General features: G+C 41.8%; 1 protein-coding gene across 1 annotated transcript in view; it reads left to right on the forward strand.

Moving 5' to 3' along the window:
* Positions 1 to 3,910: 3,910 nt before the first annotated feature.
* TMEM121 (transmembrane protein 121) overlaps positions 3,911 to 21,929 on the forward strand; it is a 131,862-nt gene continuing 113,843 nt past the window's right edge. The window contains exons 1-2 of the mRNA XM_077260633.1: positions 3,911 to 4,011; positions 6,222 to 6,331. The gene's annotated coding sequence lies outside the window, so the exon portion shown is untranslated. The remainder of the gene's footprint in view (positions 4,012 to 6,221; positions 6,332 to 21,929) is intronic.

Here is a 21,929-nt window from a genome sequence, read left to right on the forward strand (position 1 = left end):
TCTTTACACACCTTCTCTCAAGCAATTTAATCAGGTAGTCACCTAGAATGGCTTCCAATGTAGAGGTATCTCCCGATCAGAAAGTGTTTGTGACCATAAGGTGTGTTTTTCACAGGCATGATTGGTACACAGTTCCATACAGTACTGAACCCTATTCCACAAATGTTGTAAGCCAGAATATGACAAGAACCATTAAACTAAGTAAAGAGAATGACAGTCCATCATTACTTTACGATTTATTTATGTTAGTCACTTATACAGTGCAATTATATTTCACAGTGCTTTACAGACATCAGCATCGCTATCCTCATTGGGCCTCACAATCTAAATTCTCTATCAGTACATTTTTGGAGTTAGGGAGATTAAGCCTGAAAATGCTAGAAACTTTAAGGTATACTCAAGTAAAGTCACGAAAACCATCAGTCGATATGCTCAAAATGGCTCTCATGATTATCACCCCAGGAATGGAAGAAGAAGCATTACTTCTGCTGCAGAGGATAAGCTCATCAGAGTTGCCAGACTCAGAAAATGCAAATTGACAGCACCCCCTTGCTGGAGAGAGATTGTAACATTTTAAGTCTTTAGTGTTATTAGCATATCCTCCCACGTGCATATTACACCCATTTTGTTAAAATAGCAAGAGCGGCTAAAAATATCAAAAATTCGCAACTTTTAATCTTTTATTCTTTTTTACACAAGAGAAAAAAATATTTAATCTTCAACATGATTTTAATGTCTGGTTTGATCTAATTTTACTATAAGAATAAAGATATTTTTCTATGTAATTTTATAACGTTGAATTATTTTATCGGTAGGTGTTCGTATTTGTTTTTTGTCATTTGGGCACTGTTCATGGTCTAAAAAAAGATGGCTACTAGAGATGGGCGAACCTGTGGAAGTTCGGGTCTGACGGGTTTGGCCGAACATTTAAAAAAAGTTTGCTTTGGGTATCAGAACGGTACCCAAACTCCATTCAGATGGGGGGCCCGAACATCTTTTGTTTCCCGGATCGTCACAACCGGTCAGTGCGCTGCTGGGACCGGTGGTAAAAAAGTTACCGCTAGTCACAGGCATCGGCTGATGAGAGGTACTACACCTGCTCTCACTGATAGCAGGGAGAGCAGGTTAGGCTGATGAGAGCATTGATCAGCCAGCGCCTGTGCAATAAATAATAATTTTTTTTTTTTTTTAAATGGTGTTAGTTCCCCTCTATTTTTAATATCCAGCGCATGAAAGCTGACAGCTGTGGGCTGCAACCCCCAGCTGTCATTTTTATTTTGGCTGGTTATCAATAATAGAGGGGTCCTCAAGCTGCAAAAACAGCGTGGGGTCGACCCCATTTTTAACAAACAGCGAAGGTAAAGCAGAAAGTTGGGGGTTGGTATTCTCAGACTGGGAAGGGGCCATGGATATTGGTCTTCCCCCAGCCTAAAAATAGCAGCCACCCCAGAAAAGGTGCATCTATAAGGCTGGTTTCACATTTGCGTTTAAAAACGCAGCGTTTTAAAAAAAAAAAAAAACGCATGTGGTGAAAAAACGCATGTAAAGGCGTGCAAACGCTGCGTTTTTTTAGACGCATGCGTTTTTGCATGCAGAAAAAAAACGCGGCGTTTTGCCGCATTTACATGCGTTTTTTCCTGCGTTTGCGTTTTTTAAATGCATGCTGAGAAGTGTGTGACAGCTGCCAATCATCAAAATCAACTAGAAAACCCACTATAAACAGAAATAGGTTAGGATCCCTAGGGTTAGGATCCCTAGGGTTAGGGTTAGGATCCCTAGGGTTAGGGTTAGGATCCCTAGTAACCCTAGGGTTAGGGTTTTCTTGTTTTTTCTTGTGTTTTCTTGTGTTTTTCTATAGAAACGCATGCGTTTACATAGACAGCAATACATTTTTTTGCCGCGAAAAAACGCATGCGTTTTTTTTGCGGCAAAAAAACGCCGCTAGAAATTACAGGTTGCATTTCTGCAACAAAACGCAAGCATAAAAAAACGCATGCGTTGCCAAAAAGCATGCAAAAAAACGCATGCGTTTTTAATGTTAAGTATAGAAAAAAAACGCATGTGTTTTTTAGCGCTAAAACGCAGCGGCAAAAAACGCAAGTGTGAAACCAGCCTTAGATGCACCAATTCTGGCGCTTTGCCCGGTTCTTCCCACTTGTCCTGGTGCGGTGGCAAGTGGAGTTGTGGGGTTGATGTCATCTGTTTTATTGCCGCTGACATTAAAGGAAACCTGTCACCTCGTTTTTAGCTGTTAGTGTGGTGTTAGTGATACAATGTGCATCACTAACATGTTTTTCTCAAAGAAAAGCTCCAAGTATTAAGTTTAAAAAAGACTTTATATCATTAGAGGATTCCCTCACAGACCTTTTCTTTCAGTCATAGGGCTGATGACTTTATCTTTTCAGTCAAGGATCATTCAGTGTACTTCTGAAATTAGGTACGTCCTCAGCATTGCATTTGATTGCGGTGACTGGCCCAAAGTCACGGAAAGCACGTATCCCGCACGTGCGCACTGCCCATCCGTACTCCGGGCATGCGCACTGACTCTGGTTGTACAACCTCAGCTTTGTGTCAGATGCATAGTCAAAGGGGACACAGTGGTGCACATAGTGTGTGCGCTCACGTGTCATGTGGCCACTGACACAGAGCGGCTGCGGCGCATGTGCGCATCTATCATGAAACTGGGACTGTACAGCTTCTAACTTTAGAACCCATGGGTCTGTATTTTTTTGTTGTTGTTTTAGAACTATGGAAGCAACTTCCTCCTCTAGGTGGCATGTTCTAGGTTTACCTGTTATATGATGTCTTTTTACCCTAACAAGATGAGGCTCGTTAAAGGGTCGACATTGACTTGTAAGATTGCTACCTTCCAATAGGCGGCATTAGAGTTCTAGTTCTCTTCCTCCCTGAAGAGACAATTTGCATAATTAGCATATTTCCCAGAGGAGCAGTGCAGCTTTAAGTCTCCTCATCTTGGCATGCTTAGCATGTCAATCTCCGCAAGGAGAAACGATACTTCTTAGAAAATGAATATAATGCTACTACCCAGAAGTGGTAGCAAACTGCTTTTATTTCTCCTCATGCTTACACTAGAGAATCCATGCTGCACAGAGAAATGGAGCCTAATACCTATTGCAAATTTGTACAAATTCTGAGTTACATTTAGAATTTTCCAAACTTTGGAGTATAAAGAATTTTAGCAAAAAGAAAAAAGACTTGTTTTCAAAAACAGCGTCCGGTGGGAACAGCGTTTTCTGACTTTATAAATTGCTGCTGGTCTTCCATAATTTACGATGAATGGCTTTGATCTTACAAAAGAAGTAAAAAAAAAAATAACTGAAAAGACTACAGCAACCCCGCATTGCATAAATATTCAGCTTTGAAATTAGCATGTATGAATAATTAATAAGTATCTGCAACATATATGCAATGTATTTGTTTTTTGCAGAACGTGCCTTGTTTCATGGCGGATCGTGTATTCTTTCTGCCCTCTAGTAACTTGCTTAAGTGTTAATTTTGCAATGTAATTGTGATTTGGATGGAAAAAAAATCCTTTCAATTGGGTACTTACAACGCAGAGCTGTTTTTTTTTATGTATATTAAAATTCAGTGTATGATTACGATGGTCAAAGGCATCAAGATTTCCTTCTGAGAAATGAGCAGACAACAAATTATGAAGAAAGCGGCATGAACATAGCACAGTGCCCAGGGCTTTCTCCCCCCACCACCCCTTGGCAGAAAACGCAATCAAGTACAATCATCCTAATTTACTCTTCCAATTTTCCTTGGTGAGGCAACTTATTGTCATGCATAAAGGTCAGGATGTTAAGATAAAGTATGATTTTTCTCAAAGAAATGGGATTGCCAAGTTAGTGTTTTTGTGTTTTGTCTTTTTTCTTACTTTGGATTGCACCATGCACTTTAAGGGGTATTCTCATATTTGAATAACTTCCAAATGGCCGGGGGTACGAACGCCAGAATGGCCTGCTGGATCCAATGGAGTGAAACCAGGTGATTATGCATGTTTGTTTTGCTTGTTTGTTTGTTTTTTAGTTTATGTTGAGGCTGGAATAAACCTTTTAAGGATTAAATAATAATAACAATTATTATAAAATTATTATTAAATAACACTGTACTTCTGAAAGCTACTCCAATAATATTTGCCCACTGATGAATGAGGGCAAAAATATAATATACACCGAGGTCACATGAAGAACTTTTTTCACGAGAGGCAACAAGCTTGATGGTTACACAATGTTACATTAGCTAATTCTATTGGAAGTTCCAACAGTCTTACATGAAAATTCAGAAGGTCTTGAGTAGAGGGTGTACAATTGACTCTTGCAACAGTTTACAGCCACTTTTGACAATATGCTGACACTAAGGGCCACTTTCTTGCCCTTTCCTCATCAGACTCTCTTCACACTTTAGCATCAGTTGTCAGCCACCTCGCATGTTGCTCTCCTAACCCTATTTGGTGAGTTACTAGGATGCAACAACCAAGATGATGAGGATGCGGAGGTATTCAACCAAAGCTATTTATTTGGCTACCACAGAACGAAAGTCTAACTATAAGAACATGATTATGCAGATATATGGAAACAAGTAAACACAATAAAGTAATGATAATGAAAACTGTATAGTACTTTTTGACACTTAAACCCTTAGTGACTGAGCTAATTTTGACCTTAGTGACAAGGCCAAACTTTTTGAAATCTGACCAGCATCAATTTTTGTGATAACTCTGGAACACTACAACAGATCGCAGTGATTCTGAGAGTTTTTTTTCCTGACATATTGTACTTCATGTTAGTGATATCTTTTTTCCTCTGAGGAAAACATTTCTTGTATATTTAATAAACAAAACTTAGGACTTAGGCCATGTTCAGCCTGCACTTACATTTAAGCAGAGTGCTCATCATTTACCCTTTAGTTGGTGATAAATTTTAGTCAGTCAATATGCTTTACAAATATATTAGAAAATATAAAAAATTTGACAAGTTCAAAAATGTTGCTGTTTTTAAACTTCAAATTTGTATGCCCTTAAATCAGATAGTTATACCGCACAAAACAATTAATAAAAATAAATATTTCCCATATGTCTGCTTTACATCTGCATAATTTTTTAAGCAGATTTTTTTGGGTTAGGACGTTAAGAAGGGTTCAAAGATGACCAACAATTTCAAATTTTTCCTACAAAATTTACAAAGCCATTTTTTTAGGAATCACATCACATTTGAAGTGACTTTGGGGGCTTATATGACAGAAAATACCCAAAAGTGTTACCATTCTAAAAACTGCACCCCTCAAAAACCACATTCAAGCAGTTTACTAACCCTTCAGTTGCTTCAAGGAATTAATGGAATGTGGAAGGAAAAAAAGAACATTTTACTTTTTTTCACAAAAAGTTTACTTTAGCCCCAATTTTTTTACTTTCAGAAGGGTAGCAGGAGAAAATTAACACTAACATTTGTTGTGCAATTTCTTTCGAGTACGTCGATACCCCCCTTATGTGGGAGTAAACTACTATTTGGCCACACGGCTAGGCTCAGAATGGAAGCAACACCATTTGACTTTTTAGACTCAAAAATGGAATCGAGAGCAGACACCATGTCGCTTTTGGAGAGCCCCAGATGTGCCTAAACAGTGGAAACTCCACAAGTGACCCCATTTTGCAATCTAGATCCCTCAAGTAATGTATCTAGATGTGTGGTGAGCACCTTGAACCCACAGATGCTTCACAGAAGTTTATAACGTTGAACTGTAAAGATGAATAAATTCATTTTTTTCCTAAAATGTTGGTTTTGCCCCAAATTTTTTACATTTTTACAAGGGTAACAGAGCAAAATGGATCATACAATTCATTGTGCAATTTCTCCAGAGTACACCGATACTCCATATGTTGTCGAAAAGTACTTTTCATGCACAGTTCAAAGCTCAGAAGGGTAGAAGGGTCATATTGGAGTTCAGATTTTGCTGGAATGATTTGAGGGTGCCATGTCTCATTGGCAGAGCCCCTAAAGTGCCAGGATAGCACAAAGCCCCCGTAAGTGGTGTCATTTTACAAACTACACCTCTCAATGAATTCATCTAGGGGTGCAATGAGCATGTTGACACCATGTGTGCTTCACAGAAATTTATACCATTGGGCGGTAAAGAAAGAATAATTACATTTCTACAGCTAAAATGTTGTTTTAACCTCAAATCTTTTTTTTTGTAAGGCTAATAGGAAAAAATGGACCTCTCAATTTGTTGTGCAATTTCTCCTGAGTGTGCCAATACCATACATGTAATCTACTTTTGAGGCACAGTGCAAGACTCAGAATGGAAGGTATGCCAAAATTTAGTGCAGATTTTACTGTTATGGTTTGCGGACGCCATGATCCACTGAGAAAGTGGACTTTGAGAGGCCTATATACTGGAAATGCCCCAAAAGTGATACTATTTAAAAAAAACAAAAAAAAAACACCTCTCAAATACTTTAAAACTGTTTTCGGCTTATTTTTGTTAACCCTTCAGTTGCAACACAGTAATTAATGCAAAGTAGAATGAAAAAAAATAATTGTACCTCTAAAATCTTGCTTTAACCCCAAGTTTCTCACTTTTGTAAGCGGTAGCACCAAAAAGTGGACCCTGCAGTTTATTACCCAATTTCTTACAAGCGTGGCGATACTCTACAGTTCAAAAGTTCTGTTTGGACAAACAGCAGGGCTCAGAGCAGAAGGAGCAATATTTGAATTTTGGAGCACAAATTGGCTGAAATAGATTGCGGGCGACATGTCACATTTGCTGCAGGGCCCCTAAGGTGCCCAAACAGCAGAAAATTCCCCCCACAACTGGAACCCCTCCATTTGGAAACCACCCCCCTCATGGATTTTATCCAGGGGCATAGTAAGAATTTTGAACCCACGGGTACTATACAGAATTTGATAACATTATGTCATCGTTAGTGTTGAGTGCAAGTGCTCACTACTCGAGTTTGCACCTAGTATCGTGGGTGCTCGAGTCCCCACCACGCATGTTTTGCCGCTGTTGGACAGCCAAGAAACATTCTGGGATTGCCCGTGTATTGCAAACGATACTCGGTGCATATCCGTGCACCCGATGCAAACTCAAGTAGCGAGCACTTGTGCTCAACACTAGTTGTCATCCTTTTTTCTTTTTTACTTTTGGAGAATAAAAAACAACCTTAACCCAATCATAACCCTAAAGGCAAAGAAACTTTTGGAGAGAAAAAACAACTCGTAACATTTAACCCAAAGATAACCCTAAAGGCAAAGAGTGAAAAAAATAAAAATGATAAAATAATAAAAAAAATAATCTAAGAGGATGACACGGGGGGGATGATTTGCTAATTATTGGCTCTTGATCACTGTAATAGACCTTATCACAGTGGTCAAAGGGAACCAATAGGAAAATCCCTGCTGTTGCAGAGTGTCGGCTGGAAGGCGCCCGCAACTTTTTTTTTTTCAGAAAGGAGATGGAGAGTCAGGGGATGGCGGAGTTAACGGGGGACTTGGGGACATAATTTCTCTCTCATCTGACATATATATATCATATCAGAAGAGAGAGAAGTTATTTTTATAGCGGACACACATTTTTTTTCACTTGATCGCTGTTATTCACTGGTAGCCGAGACCCCGGTGATTTTCAGACTCTGGGGGGGTGCTTTACCCTTAGTCCTGATTGCTGTTATAAAATAGTGATGAGGGAATAAGGCCCCTTAGCAGCTGCCATTTTAGGCTACTTTCACACTAGCGTCGTACGACGCACGTCGCAATGCGACATACCGACGCATACTGTGCAAGCGCCGCACAACGGGGGCAGCAGATGCAGTTTTTCAACGCATCCGCTGCCCCATTGTGAGCCGTCGGAAAAGACGGTCACGACGCACCAAAAAACGTTAGGCTACTTTCACACTAGCGTCGTGCACTGCATGTCGCTATGCGTCGTTTTGGAGAAAAAACGCATCCTGCAAAAGTGCTTGCAGGATGCGTTTTTTCTCCATAGACTTTTATTAACGACGCAGTGCGACGCATTGTCACACGTCGCAACCGTCTTGCGTCGGACCGTCACCACCAAAAAACGTTGCTTGTAACGTTTTTTGGTGCGTCGTTCCCGTCTTTTCCGACCGCGCATGCGCGGCCGGAACTCCGCCCCCGCCTCCCCGCACCTCACAATGGGGCAGTGGATGCGTTGAAAAACAGCATCCACTGCCCCCATTGTGCGGCACTTCCACAGCTGGCGTCGGTGCGCCGCAACGTCGCCAACGTTTTTTGGTGGCGACGGACCGACTCAACCGTCGCACGACGGTTGCGACGTGTGTCAATGCGTCGCTAATGCAAGTCTATGGAGAAAAAACGCATCCTGCAAGCACTTTTGCAGGATGCGTTTTTTCTACAAAACGACGCATAGCGACGTGCAGTGCACGACACTAGTGTGAAAGTAGCCTTAATGCGGTCGTTAAGGAGTTGATGTAATATCTTATTCTAGGTTCTATTTGCATTCACTGTCTGGTCATTTAACAGTTTAACAAATATTGTTATTTTGTCTTAGCCCAATGTGCCTCTGGCTCAACAATAGGCCTGTCGCTGACGTATGCTCTTCAAGCACCTTTGATTGTTATACTGGCACTCACGGTAGTTACCGGTACTTTCCGCTAGGCCACAAGTCCCTCATATGTGGGTCACTTAGTACCCAGTGTGTTCATCGTACTGGCCGCCTTCGTTCCCTGAAGCATGGCCACGGCCCACACTTAGTGCTGTAAGTCTACACTGGAAGTAATCTCGTCTGCAGGGCATACGTCCTGTGTCATCCAAAGACCAGAGTCTGACCTTCGGGGCTTGACCTTCAGATTCTGGATGTCAGATCTTGGCTGGTGAAGTCTGGGATTCGGATCTTAACCAGTAAAGTCTGACCCTCAGTGCTTGTCCAGCTACGTCTAGTTTGCATCATTATCAAGCCGCTGTTCTTTTGCTCTGCTTCTGGGTTGGATACTCGTGCGTTACACTGCTCACGTGTACTATCTCTTTTACATGCTGTCACTTACTGAGTTCCCGCCTCACCACTCTGGCCTTTTATATTTGACAACTGCGCCACAGTTATCACCTGACCTGGTTTTCCCTTCAATTTCTACACTCCGGAAATACTTAGCCCATCTTTTAGTTCCTGCCTACTCAGTTCGCTCAGCAGATGGCAACATTCGGTACCGAGTGCCATGGAACGTTAATGAACCATGTCCTCTGTTCTCCACCCCCTTACAAGTGCACTCTGAAAACACAGCAGTAAGTCTTGTGGCTCACCACGGATTTGATTTGGTCTCTATCAACTGATACAAACATCACACCATAGCTTCTCATGCTGGGGCTGTCTTGCTCCTCTATGGCTCTTTCGAAGCCCTAGAGTTGTGCACCTTAATAGTAAGTGCTTATCCCCACTAATGGCTAAGTGCCTGACAGGATGTGTGCACCACTGGCAGGTATCATATGCATGTTATTCTAATGACTATCACGAGCTTTGGTGCCAGAGAATCCCTGTAACTTCTACAACACAGTGTAGTACCCATGAGTACCTCAAATTCTTGACCCTCTACCCAGCAAAACTCTGCATGGGCCATTTGATGACCTGATTCCATGCTAATTCTGGCTATAACAACTTCATCAAGTGCTCACATTTCTTCACGAGGCATGCAATCAACTTGTGCAAGTCTGTTCTATTAGAAAATTTTGATCAGAATATAATGGGTTCATCCATTAAGAACACGGATGTGAAATACTGACTTGTGATTGTAGCATTAGGATGTATTCGGAAACTTACTGGAATAGGATCCTACCCAATAAGACAAAGCCATATTTACTCAGGATACTAATGAGCATTGATGAAGAAATAAAAAAAAATCCACAGGCTTTAAGAACTTTATAACGTTCATTAGATCTTGTGTAGACCATTAAGAAGAATTATGGATAATGCATATTTTAAAAGCTGCCACTTGGACTTTTCTGAACGTGCCATTCTGCTTTGGTTTGATTTTCATTTGGCAAAACAGAGATTTTGATTTGTTGCAGAAGATTCACATTTAGTAATGAGGTCTATTTTAGTATGCAAAACACTTGCTTCAAAGCTTATTTTTTTGTCTCTTTTCTGACTTGTCCTGCACACAGTCACGAGGAGTATAGCCAAATAATACAAGCCTTATATAAATATGGACGGATGCCATCTTCCAAGGAAGCTGCTCTCATAAGAATACACACAAACTGATCCAGGCTCTGTTCACATTGGATTTCAGCCCTTTGGTTGCCGAATTATCCAAGGAAGGTCCCAGCATAAATATGTCAAACATATCCATATGGCTTAACTCGCAAAACGATGGCCAAGATGAACAGCATTTTAGATCTATCAGAAGAAAATGTTGCTGAAGCTAGGATGACGAGAAGCAAATAAAGACCAGGGCTTCATACAGACGACCATCATGGCTGGACTCAAGTGGAGAAGCCCCTACTACTGTGGAGTTCCCAAAAAGTCCTAAGAAAAACACTTCCACCAAATGTAAAAGGAACCTGTAATCAGATTTATGCTGCCCAAACCATGGATGTTGGGAGAAGCTCTCTGGGATCAAATCGGATCAGTTAACCTTGACATATACAGGTCCTTCTCAAAAAATTAGCATATAGTGTTAAATTTCATTATTTACCATAATGTAATGATTACAATTAAACTTTCATATATTATAGATTCATTATCCACCAACTGAAATTTGTCAGGTCTTTTATTGTTTTAATACTGATGATTTTGGCCTACAACTCCTGATAACCCAAAAAACCTGTCTCAATAAATTAGCATATTTCACCCGGCCAATCAAATAAAAGTGTTTTTTAATAACAAACAAAAAAACCATCAAATAATAATGTTCAGTTATGCACTCAATACTTGGTCGGGAATCCTTTGGCAGAAATGACTGCTTCAATGCGGCGTGGCATGGAGGCAATCAGCCTGTGACACTGCTGAGATGTTATGGAGGCCCAGGATGCTTCAATAGCGGCCTTAAGCTCATCCAGAGTGTTGGGTCTTGCGTCTCTCAACTTTCTCTTCACAATATCCCACAGATTCTCTATGGGGTTCAGGTCAGGAGAGTTGGCAGGCCAATTGAGCACAGTAATACCATGGTCAGTAAACCATTTACCAGTGGTTTTGGCACTGTGAGCAGGTGCCAGGTCGTGCTGAAAAATGAAATCTTCATCTCCATAAAGCATTTCAGCCGATGGAAGCATGAAGTGCTCCAAAATCTCCTGATAGCTAGCTGCATTGACCCTGCCCTTGATGAAACACAGTGGACCAACACCAGCAGCTGACATGGCACCCCACACCATCACTGACTGTGGGTACTTGACACTGGACTTCAGGCATTTTGGCATTTCCTTCTCCCCAGTCTTCCTCCAGACTCTGGCACCTTGATTTCCGAATGACATGCAAAATTTGCTTTCATCAGAAAAAAGTACTTGGGACCACTTAGCAACAGTCCAGTGCTGCTTCTCTGTAGCCCAGGTCAGGCGCTTCTGCCGCTGTTTATGGTTCAAAAGTGGCTTTACCTGGGGAATGCGGCACCTGTAGCCCATTTCCTGCACACGCCTGTGCACGGTGGCTCTGGATGTTTCCACACCAGACTCAGTCCACTGCTTCCTCAGGTTCCCCAAGGTCTGGAATCGGTCCTTCTCCACAATCTTCCTCAGGGTCCGGTCACCTCTTCTCGTTGTACAGCGTTTTCTGCCACATTGTTTCCTTCCAACAGACTTACCATTGAGGTGCCTTGATACAGCACTCTGGGAACAGCCTATTTGTTGAGAAATTTCTTTCTGGGTCTTACCCTCTTGCTTGAGGGTGTCAATGATGGCCTTCTTGACATCTGTCAGGTCGCTAGTCTTACCCATGATGGGGGTTTTGAGTAATGAACCAGGCAGGGAGTTTTTAAAAGCCTCAGGTATCTTTTGCATGTGTTTAGAGTTAATTAGTTGATTCAGAAGATTAGGGTAATAGGTCATTTAGAGAACCTTTTCTTGATATGCTAATTTATTGAGACAGGTTTTTTGGGTTATCAGGAGTTGTATGCCAAAATCATCAGTATTAAAACAATAAAAGACCTGACAAATTTCAGTTGGTGGATAATGAATCTATAATATATGAAAGTTTAATTGTAATCATTACATTATGGTAAATAATGAAATTTAACACTATATGCTAATTTTTTGAGAAGGACCTGTAGACCCCTGCCAACTTCTCAATGTGTCCTGGCTGACCAATCCAATGTGGTTCCCAGCCAGCTTCTTCCCACCTATCAGCTGAGGCACACAGTTCTCTTTTTGCAGTATGTTTTCCCTGAAAAGCCATAGCTTTAAACATAAAACAAACCTGTGATCTCACAGCTAGTGTCTGATTTATGGGCAGCATGAATATGATAACTGAACAGTGGTAGGCGCTTCTCCACTGAGAACTTGTACTCTTTAAAATTAAAGTAAAAACACTTTATTCACTCTGGCTCTTCCATGGTTCTCTTGCCCAATGGTGCATGTCAATTTTTGAAGCATTTCTGCTTCAGTCAGAAGCAGACGAAAAAGGCTCAAAAATAGTAAAGAAACAACTTGTGCTTTTAGACATGGATTTTACAACCAGAAAAATGTTTTTTGTTTTTTTTTAAAAAAAAAATTCAAACACTAAGTTTAAGTGAACAAGTTGTTTTTTTTTTCCGCCTGGAACCCGTCTGAAAAAGCTTTGAAAAAAATACAAAGAATAAACAAAATGCACAGCAATGTAAAAACGGCTTTGAAAGCCAGACAGCAGTTGAGATAACACAATTAACCTGTTTATTATTTAGGCAGCTTCTTTTGGAAAACCGCTTCAAAAGCGACTGAAGAGATGCCAGAGAAGATGGTTCAGGAAAAAGATCTGTGAACCAGACACTATGCAGTACCATTGTGTGAACAACGCCCTATGTGGGCCTTTTTTGTGCACTTGTATACTGGGCAGTCACCCCCTCCAGGAGTGGGTATGTGGTGAGTGGCTGTTGATCTGGTATTTTGCACCTGTGTTGCTAACATCTTGCTTTATGGGCTGGCTGCACCCTGCAGTGCATTTGTTCCAAGATCTGGGCAGGTAAGTGTTGCTGCCTTTTTTTCTGCTTTTGAAAATTGAATTTTTGTAGACCTTGAGTCTCTAGTGGCTTTGCTATTTAGTTCATGGGAAATGAACATCCTTTATTTCATAAATCTCCATAGATAACACGTTTGAGTCCCCTTTTTCCAGTAACAAATATATGAACAGAAAAGAAGGAGCTTAAATACTCCCTAAAGCGCGCCAAAGAGAAATACAAAACTGCCTAGAAAATATTGACACAGTATAAAATATATAATGTATACAAAAATCATACAAAACTGACATATACAGTACTGTGAACACGTTTTATGCAGATGTAAAAAAATGCTGCAAAGTAAGAATGCTTAAAAAAAGTCATTTTAATAGTTTATTTTTATCAGTTACCAAAATGCAAAGTGAATGAAAAAAAGAGAAATCTAAATTGCACCAATATTTGGTGTGATGGTCCTTTACCTTCAAAACAGAAACAATTATTTTATGTACAGGTGTACAAAGTCAGGGATTTTGAAGGATTATAGTATGAGTAACCAGTTATACCAAACAGGTGAAAGCGATCATTATTTTCATATGTAGGTTTGAAACTGTCATTACCAGAAACAGCTGTGTAGGAGGATTACAACTGTGAGGAACAGGCAAAATTTAGTACAAAGGAGAAGTTGTGGAGGACCGTTTCATGTCACAGGTCATTCACCATGTCAAGACTGAGCACAACCAGATACAAGGTAGTTATACTGCATCAGCAAGGTCTGTCTCAGGCAAAGATTTTAGGGCAGACAGAGGTTTCAAGATCTGATGTTCAAGCTCTTTCAAAAAAAACATTGAGGACTGTAGACGCAGTAGCCCTACAAGAAACTTAGTGCAGCAGAAGAATAACGAATCGTGTTTACTTCCCTTCAAAATCGGAAGATGTCCAGCAGTGCCATCAGCTCAGAACTGGAAGCACCCAGTGGGACATGGCTACTGTGCAAAGAAGTATGGCTAGAAGAGGTCTTTATGATGAAATTGCACCCAAAAAGCCATACCTTCTACATGGAAACAAAGGCAAGTGACTAAACTATGCACGAAAACATAGGAACTGTGAAAAATGGCAGCAGTCACTCTTTGTTTCATGGCAGCCATTTGGTAAATTCAAAAAAGTTAATTTTTTTTTCTCATTAATGTACATTCTGCACCCCATCTTGACTGAAAAAAAAACAGAAATGTAGAAATTTTTGCAAATGTATTAAACAAGAAAAACTGAAATATCACATGGTCAGAAGTATTCAGACACTTTGCTCAGTATTGATTAGAAGCACCCTTTTGAGCTAGTACAGCGTTAATCATAATTTTATTTATATAGCGCCAACATATTAGGCAGCGCTTTACAATTATAGAGGGGATTTGTACAGACAATAGACATTACAGCATAACAATAATCACAGTTCAAAACAGATACCAAGAGGAGTGAGGGCCCTGCTCGCAAGCTTACACACTATGAGGAACAGGGGAGACACGAGAGGTGGATGGTAGCAAATGCTTTCGTTGTTCGGACCAGTCATAGTGTAAGGATCGGGTGTTCATGTAAAGCTGCATGAACCAGTTAACAGCCTAAATATGTAACCGTACAGACATAGAGGGCTAATTAACTGCATAAAGTGTATGAGAACTTGATGCGAGGAACCTGATTATGGTTTAAGTTTTTTGAATGGGCCACCCAGGGTAGTTTGGTTAATGCGTTGAGGCGGTAGGCCAGTCTGAACAAATGCGTTTTTAGGGCACGCTTAAAACTGTGGGGATTAATCGTATTAACCTGGGTAGTGCATTCCAAAGAATTGGCGCAGCATGTGAGAAATCTTGGAGACGGGAGAAGGAGGTTTTGATTATTGAGGATGCTAACTTCTTCATTAGAAGAACAGAGAGCACGGGTAGGGTGGTAGACTGAGACCCGGGAGGAGATGTAGGGTGGTGCTGAGCCATGGAGTGCTTTGTGGATGAGGATAATGGAGTGGATGGGTAAACCATTTTAATGACTGGCACAAGGTAGAGGCATCGGTATAACGATTGGTGAGGAATATGATCCTGGCTGCAGCATTCAGGACAGATTGGAGAGGGGAGAGTTTGGTAAGAGGGAGGCCGATTAGTGGAGAGTTACAATAGTCCAGACGAGAATGAATAAGTGAAACAGAAAGAGTTTTTGCAGGGTCGAAAGTAAGAAAAGGGCGAATTCTACAAATGTTTTTGAGATGCAGATAAGAAGAGCGAGCCAGTGATTGGATGTGGGGGGTGAATGAAAGCTCGGAATCAAGTATGACCACAAGGCAGCGGGCATGTTGCTTGGGAGTAATGGTGGAACCACACACGGAGATGGCAATGTCAGGCAAAGGTAGGTTAGTAGAGGGAGAGAACACGAGGAGTTCAGTTTTTGATAGGTTCAGTATCAGATAGAGGGAGGACATGATGTTAGAGACAGCGGTAATACAATCACTGGTGTTTTCTAAAAAGGCAGGTGTGATATCAGAAGTGTATAATTGGGTGTCATCAGCATAGAGATGGTACTGAAAACCAAATCTACTGATTGTTTGTCCAATAGGGGCAGTATACAAAGAGAAGAGGAGGGGGCCTAGGACTGATCCTTGAGGAACCCCAACAGTAAGGGGAAGGTGAGAGGAAGAGGAACCAGCAAAAGATACAGTGAAAGGGCGGTCAGAGAGATAAGAGGAGAACCAGGAGAGAACTGTGTCCTTGAGGCCCATGGAGTGTAGCATAGTGAGGAGGAGCTGATGATCCACAGTATCGAATGCTGTGGAGAGATCCAAGAGAATCAGCATGGAGTAGTGACCATTAGATTTAGCTGTTAGTAGATCATTAGAGACTTTAGTGAGGGCAGTTTCAGTAGAGTGTAAAAGCCTTGAGTTTTGGGAATGATGCAACAAGTTTTTCACGAATGGTTACAGAGTTGTTCTGCAGCCACCACTTTGTTATTGTAGCTGTGTGCTTAGGGTCATTGTCTTGTTGGAAGGTGAACCTTCGGCCAAGTCTGAGGTCCAGAGCACTCTAGAAGAGGTTTTCATCCAGGATATCTCTGTATTTGGCCGCATTAATATTTCCTTCAATGGCAACCAGTCGTCCTGTCTCTGCAGCTGAAAAACACCTCCATAGCATGATGCTGCCACCACTATGTTTCACTGTTGGGATTGTACTGGGCAGGTGATGAGCAGTGCCTGGTTATCTCCACACATACCGCTTAGAATTATCACCAAAAAGGTCTATCTTCGTCTCATCAGACCAGAGATTCTTATTTCTCAAAGTCTGGGAGCCCTTCATGTGTTTTTTTGCAAACTTTATGCGGGCTTTCATATGTCTTGCACTGAGGAGGCTTCCATCGGGCCACTCTGCCTTAAAGGCCCAACTGGTGGAGGGCTGCAGAGATAGTTGACTTTGTGGAACTTTCTCCCATCTCCCTACTGCATCTCTGGATCTCAGCCACAGTGATCTCGGGGTTCTTCTTTACCTATCTCACCAAGGCTCTTCTCCCAAGATTGCTCAGTTTCGCTGGACTGCCAGGTCTAGGAAGACTTCTGGTGGTCCCAAACTTCTTCCATTTAAGGATTATGGAGGCCACTGTGCTCTTCGGAACCTTGAGTACTGCAGAAATTCTTTTTTAACCTTGACCAGATCTGGGCCTTGCCACAATTCTGTCTTTGAGCTCCTTGGCCAGTTCCTTTGACCTCTTGATTCTCATTTGGTCTGACATGCGCCGTGAGGGCTTATATAGACAGGTGTGTGCCTTTCCAAATCAAGTCCTGTCAGTTTAATTAAACACAGCTGGACTCCAATGAAGGAGTAGAACCATCTCAAGGAGGATCACAAGGAAATGGACAGCATGTGACTTAAATATGAGTGTCTGAGCAAAGGGTCTGAATACTTATGACCATGTGATATTTCAGTTTTTCTTTTTTAATAAATATGCAAAAAAAATCTACATCGGATTCGGAATCGAGCGCTTTATACACTGCTCAAAAAAATAAAGGGAACACTTAAACAGCAGAATATAACTCCAAGTAAATCAAACTTCTGTGAAATCAAACTGTCCACTTAGGAAGCTATACTGTTTGACAATCAATTTCACATGTTGTTGTGCAAATGGAATAGACAACAGATGGAAATTATTGGCAATTATCAAGACACACTCAATAAAGGAGTGGTTCTGCAGGTGGAGACCACAGACCACATCTCAGTACCAATGCTTTCTGGCTAAAGTTTTGATCACTTTTGAATGTTGGTTGTGTTTTTACACTCGTGGTAGCATGAGACGGACTCTACAACCCACACAAGTGGCTCAGGTAGTGCAGCTTATCCAGGATGGCCCATCAATGCGAGCTGTAGCAAGACGGTTTACTGTGTTTGTCAGCGTAGTGTCCAGAGGCTGGAGGCGCTACAGGAGACAGGCCAGTACACCAGGAGACTTGGAGGGGGCCGTAGGAGGGCAACAACCCAGCAGCAGGACAGCTATCTCAGCCTTTGTACAAGGAAGAACAGGAGGAGCACTGCCAGAGCCCTGCAAAATGACCTCCAGCAGGCCACAAATCTGCACAAACGGTTAGAAACAGACTCCATGAGGATGGTCTCAGTGCCCGACGTCCACAGATGGGGGTTGTGCTCTCAGCCCAACACCGTGCAGGATGCTTGGCATTTGCCACAGAACACCAGGATTGGCAAATTCGCCACTGGTGCCGTGATCTTCACAGATAAAAGCAGGTGCACACTGAGCACATGTGAAAGAGTCTGGGGACGTCGTGGAGAGCTATCTGCTGCCTGCAACATCCTTCAGCATGACCAGTTTGGCAGTGGGTCAGTAATGGTGTGGGGTGGTATTTCTTTGGAGGGCTGCACAGTCATCCATGTGCTCGCCAGAGGTAGCCTGATTGCCATTAGGTGCCGAGATGAGATCCTCAGACCCCTTATGAGACCATATGCTGGTGCGGTTGGCCCTGGGTTCCTCCTAATGCAGGACAATGCCAGACCTCATGTGGCTGGAGTGTGTCAGCAGTTCCTGCAAGATGAAGGTATTGAAGCTATGGACTGGCCCACCCGTTCCCCAGACCTGAATCTGATTGAACAAATCTGGGATATTATGTCTCGCACCATCCACCAACGTCACAGACTGTCCAGGTCTGGGAGGAGATCCCTCAGGAGACCATCTGCCGCCTCATCAGGAACATACCCAGGTGTTGTAGGGAGATCATACAGGCACGTGGAGGCCACACACACTACTGAGCATCATTTCCTTGTCTTGAGGCATTTCCACTGAAGTTGGATCAGCATGCAACTTCATTTTCCACTTTGATTTTGAGCATCATTCCAACTCCAGACCTCCTTGGGATATTAGTTGTGATTTACGTTGATCATTTTTAGGTTTTATTCTCAACACATTCCACTATTTAATGAATAAAGATTTACAACTGGAATATTTCATTCAGTGATATCTAGGATGTAGGATTATAGTGTTCCCTTTATTTTTTTGAGCAGTGTAGTATCAGAAATAGGTGCATAATTCCATAGGAGCAGAAATAGATGCATGTGTATGGAAAAGCTTGCGTATACGCACAGCTAGATAAAGACATTGGCATGAAACCAAGAAACTGCCTGGTAGATGCCGTGACTATTGGCACTAGCCCATTGGAAAATTGGCACATTCATACAAATTTGGCAATAGCCTTGCCTCAGAACCAGGACACTATTGTGCATTGATAGAGTACGCCTACTTCAAAAAGGTGCTCACTTGTAACAAAGATGCTGTACAAAGAACTATGGTTGGAAATGGATAACGCCTGCATGAAATAGCTACTGAGTGTTACCTGGAATGGAGGAGAAATAAGGGAGTGTTATCTAAGCGTAATATTAGATGTATTGGAAAAAATGTTTAGGTAAGAAAGAAATTGTGCTCACCTGACAGAGTTGTGCATTTAGGCTCAACTCTAGAATCATGAAAGCCTAATGGAAAACCTCAATGGTGGGACATCGATAATTCCTTCACAAGGTTCCAGCGTAGGGTAGATACATAGAGAAAAAACAAGATCTAGGCGATTTCTATGTATGATGAGGATTTCAATTATGTAAATATGAAAAAAATTCCAAGGAATCATAGATAAAATAGTGATCTGTTTAACTTCAGCAATACATATGGTTCATTCAGTTAACAATAGTTGATAAAAAATACGCGTTTTCTCTTTCCAGCCTTCAGCAGGTGTACAAGTGAAATACAGCATAGCACCCACTTATACTTTTTCCGGTCTAAAAAATTGACAGGATTTCTAACATGTCAAACTGACCCTTTGGCTCCTCTTTTTTTCTCTTTTTCATATACAAATATATTCATATATTAGCATAGACTAAGTTACATGAGTCTACTAGTTCCAGACTAGCTTAAAGACATAATAAAACGTTCTTAATTAAATGCAATTCCCCTGGACATAACCCACCGTCGCACTCTAGATGTTCCACTGCAACTCACCACCTGCATCCAATCTGATTACCTACCAAAATTCCTATAGCAGATTGTTTATTCGTGACATATTGTGATTCATGTATTTGGTAAAATTTCTTTGATATGACTTGCGTTTATTTATGAAAAATACGGAAAATTGGCAAAAAAAATTAAATTTTGAAATCTTCAAACTTTTTATTTTTTTGCCCTTAAAGTAGTAAGTCATGTCACACAAAATAGTTGATAAATAACATTTCCCACATGTCTATGTTACATCAGCACAATTTTGGAAACATCATTTTTTTTTTGTTAAGACGTTATAAGGGTTAAAAGTTGACCAGCGATTTCCTATTTTTCCAACAAAATTTACAAAACCATTCTTTTAGGGACCACCTCACAATTGAAGTGACTTTGTGGGGTCAATATGGCAGAAAATACCCATAAGTGACACCATTCTAAAAACTAAACCCCTCAAGGTGCACAAAACCACATTCAATAAGTTTACTAACCCATCAGGTGCTTCACAAGAACTAAAGGAAGGAAAAAATTAACATTTAACTTTTTTCACAAAAAATGTACTTTAGACCCAAACTTTTTTTATTTTCACAAGGGTATCAGCAGAAAGTGGACCACAGCATTTGTTGTGCAATTTCTTCTGAGTACGCCGATACCCCATGTGTGTGGGAAAGCCACTGGGCGCATAGCAGGGCTCAGAAGGGAGAGAGCACGATTGACTATTTGAACGCAAAATTGGCTAGAATCGATGGCGGGCACCATGTCGCGTTTGCAGACCTCCTAATGTGCCTAAACAGTGGAAACCACCCAATTCTAACCAACCCTAACACAGCCCTAACCCCAACCCTAACCATAACACAACCATAACCCCAACACCACAGCCCTAGCCCCAACACAATCCTAACCCCAACCCCTAACATAACCCTAACCCTACTACCAACCCTAACTGCAAAGAATGGAAAAAATATTTTCAAAAAATTATTATTTTTATCTAACTAAGGGGGTGACAAGGTGGTTTGATTTACTATTTTTTTTAATTTGGTCACTGTGATAGACCCTATCGCAGTGATCAAAATTAACCAATAGGAAAAATCTACTATTGTTGCCGGGTACCGGCCGGCAGATCTCGGCAGGCGCACTGCGCATGCACCTGCCATTTTCTTCCAGAACGAAGATGCGGAGGGCCAAGGGACGGAGCAGGAGGGTTCTGGGATGGCGGAGGTACAGGGGGGACTCGGGGGACCCCATTTCTCATCTGGTTTGCTAGAGCATATCAAAGGAGAGAGAAATGAATGTAAAATCTGACTTTTTTGTGATCGCTGTTATTCAGTGAATAACGGTGATCACGTGACTGGGGACGGTAACAACCAACCCGAATCATGTTCTCCGGGGTCTCGGCTACCCCCTGTAGACGAGACCCCGAAGATTTTTCAATGCTGGGGGTGCTTTACACACTTATTTCTCATAGCCATTAGAAAGAAATCTAGGATGTCCACTCCATCGTCAGATGATTCCTCAAAGTCAGAGGAGGAGGGCCTGTGTGAGTCTGATCTAAGTTCCACCTCATCAGACAGTGACTTAAAGGGTCATCATTGTTTCCCATTAGATAAGACAGATAGATTGGTGAAGTCCATAAGATCCAGGATGGGGCTGGTAGACCAGAAACCTAAGAAATTAGTCCAGTACATGATGATCGAGGTCCTCGAGCAAAGGAAATGCAGGACTTTCCAGGTGAATGAATGGGTGCAGGATCTCATTAAAAGGGAGTGGGAAAAAACAAAAACAGGCAGTTTCTGACCTCCTTCAAAAGGAAATACCCATTCGAATAGGAGGCTATTACTTCTTGGGATAAGGCTCCTAAGTTGAATGTAGCAATCTCTCGGAAGTTCTCCCTGCCTTTTGAAGATCTGGGTTCACTAAAGGACCCGTTGCACAGGAAGACAGATTGCTTCCTTAGAGCAACATGGGAAGTCTCCACAGGGGCCCTGAGACCAGCAATCACGGCAACCTGCACACCAGATCTCTAAGGGTATGTTTCCACGGTCAGGAAACGCTGCTTTTTTGACGCTGCGCAGAGCTGCAGCGTCAAAAAAGCAGCGTCCAGATGTTCCAGCATAGTGGAGGGGATTGTATGAAATCCCGTCTCCACTCTGCGTGGAAACCCGCACGCGGCGGCCCTGCGACTCCGGACATGCTGCGCGTCTTTTCAGATCGCAGCATGTCCGTACACCTTGCGGGGACGCAGCGTCCCCGCAAGGCATATCACAGGGCCCTGTGGGACAGAGCGATCATCCCGGATGTGAAG

This window comes from Ranitomeya variabilis, chromosome 1 (assembly GCF_051348905.1).
Source record: "Ranitomeya variabilis isolate aRanVar5 chromosome 1, aRanVar5.hap1, whole genome shotgun sequence".
Lineage (NCBI taxonomy): Eukaryota > Metazoa > Chordata > Amphibia > Anura > Dendrobatidae > Ranitomeya > Ranitomeya variabilis.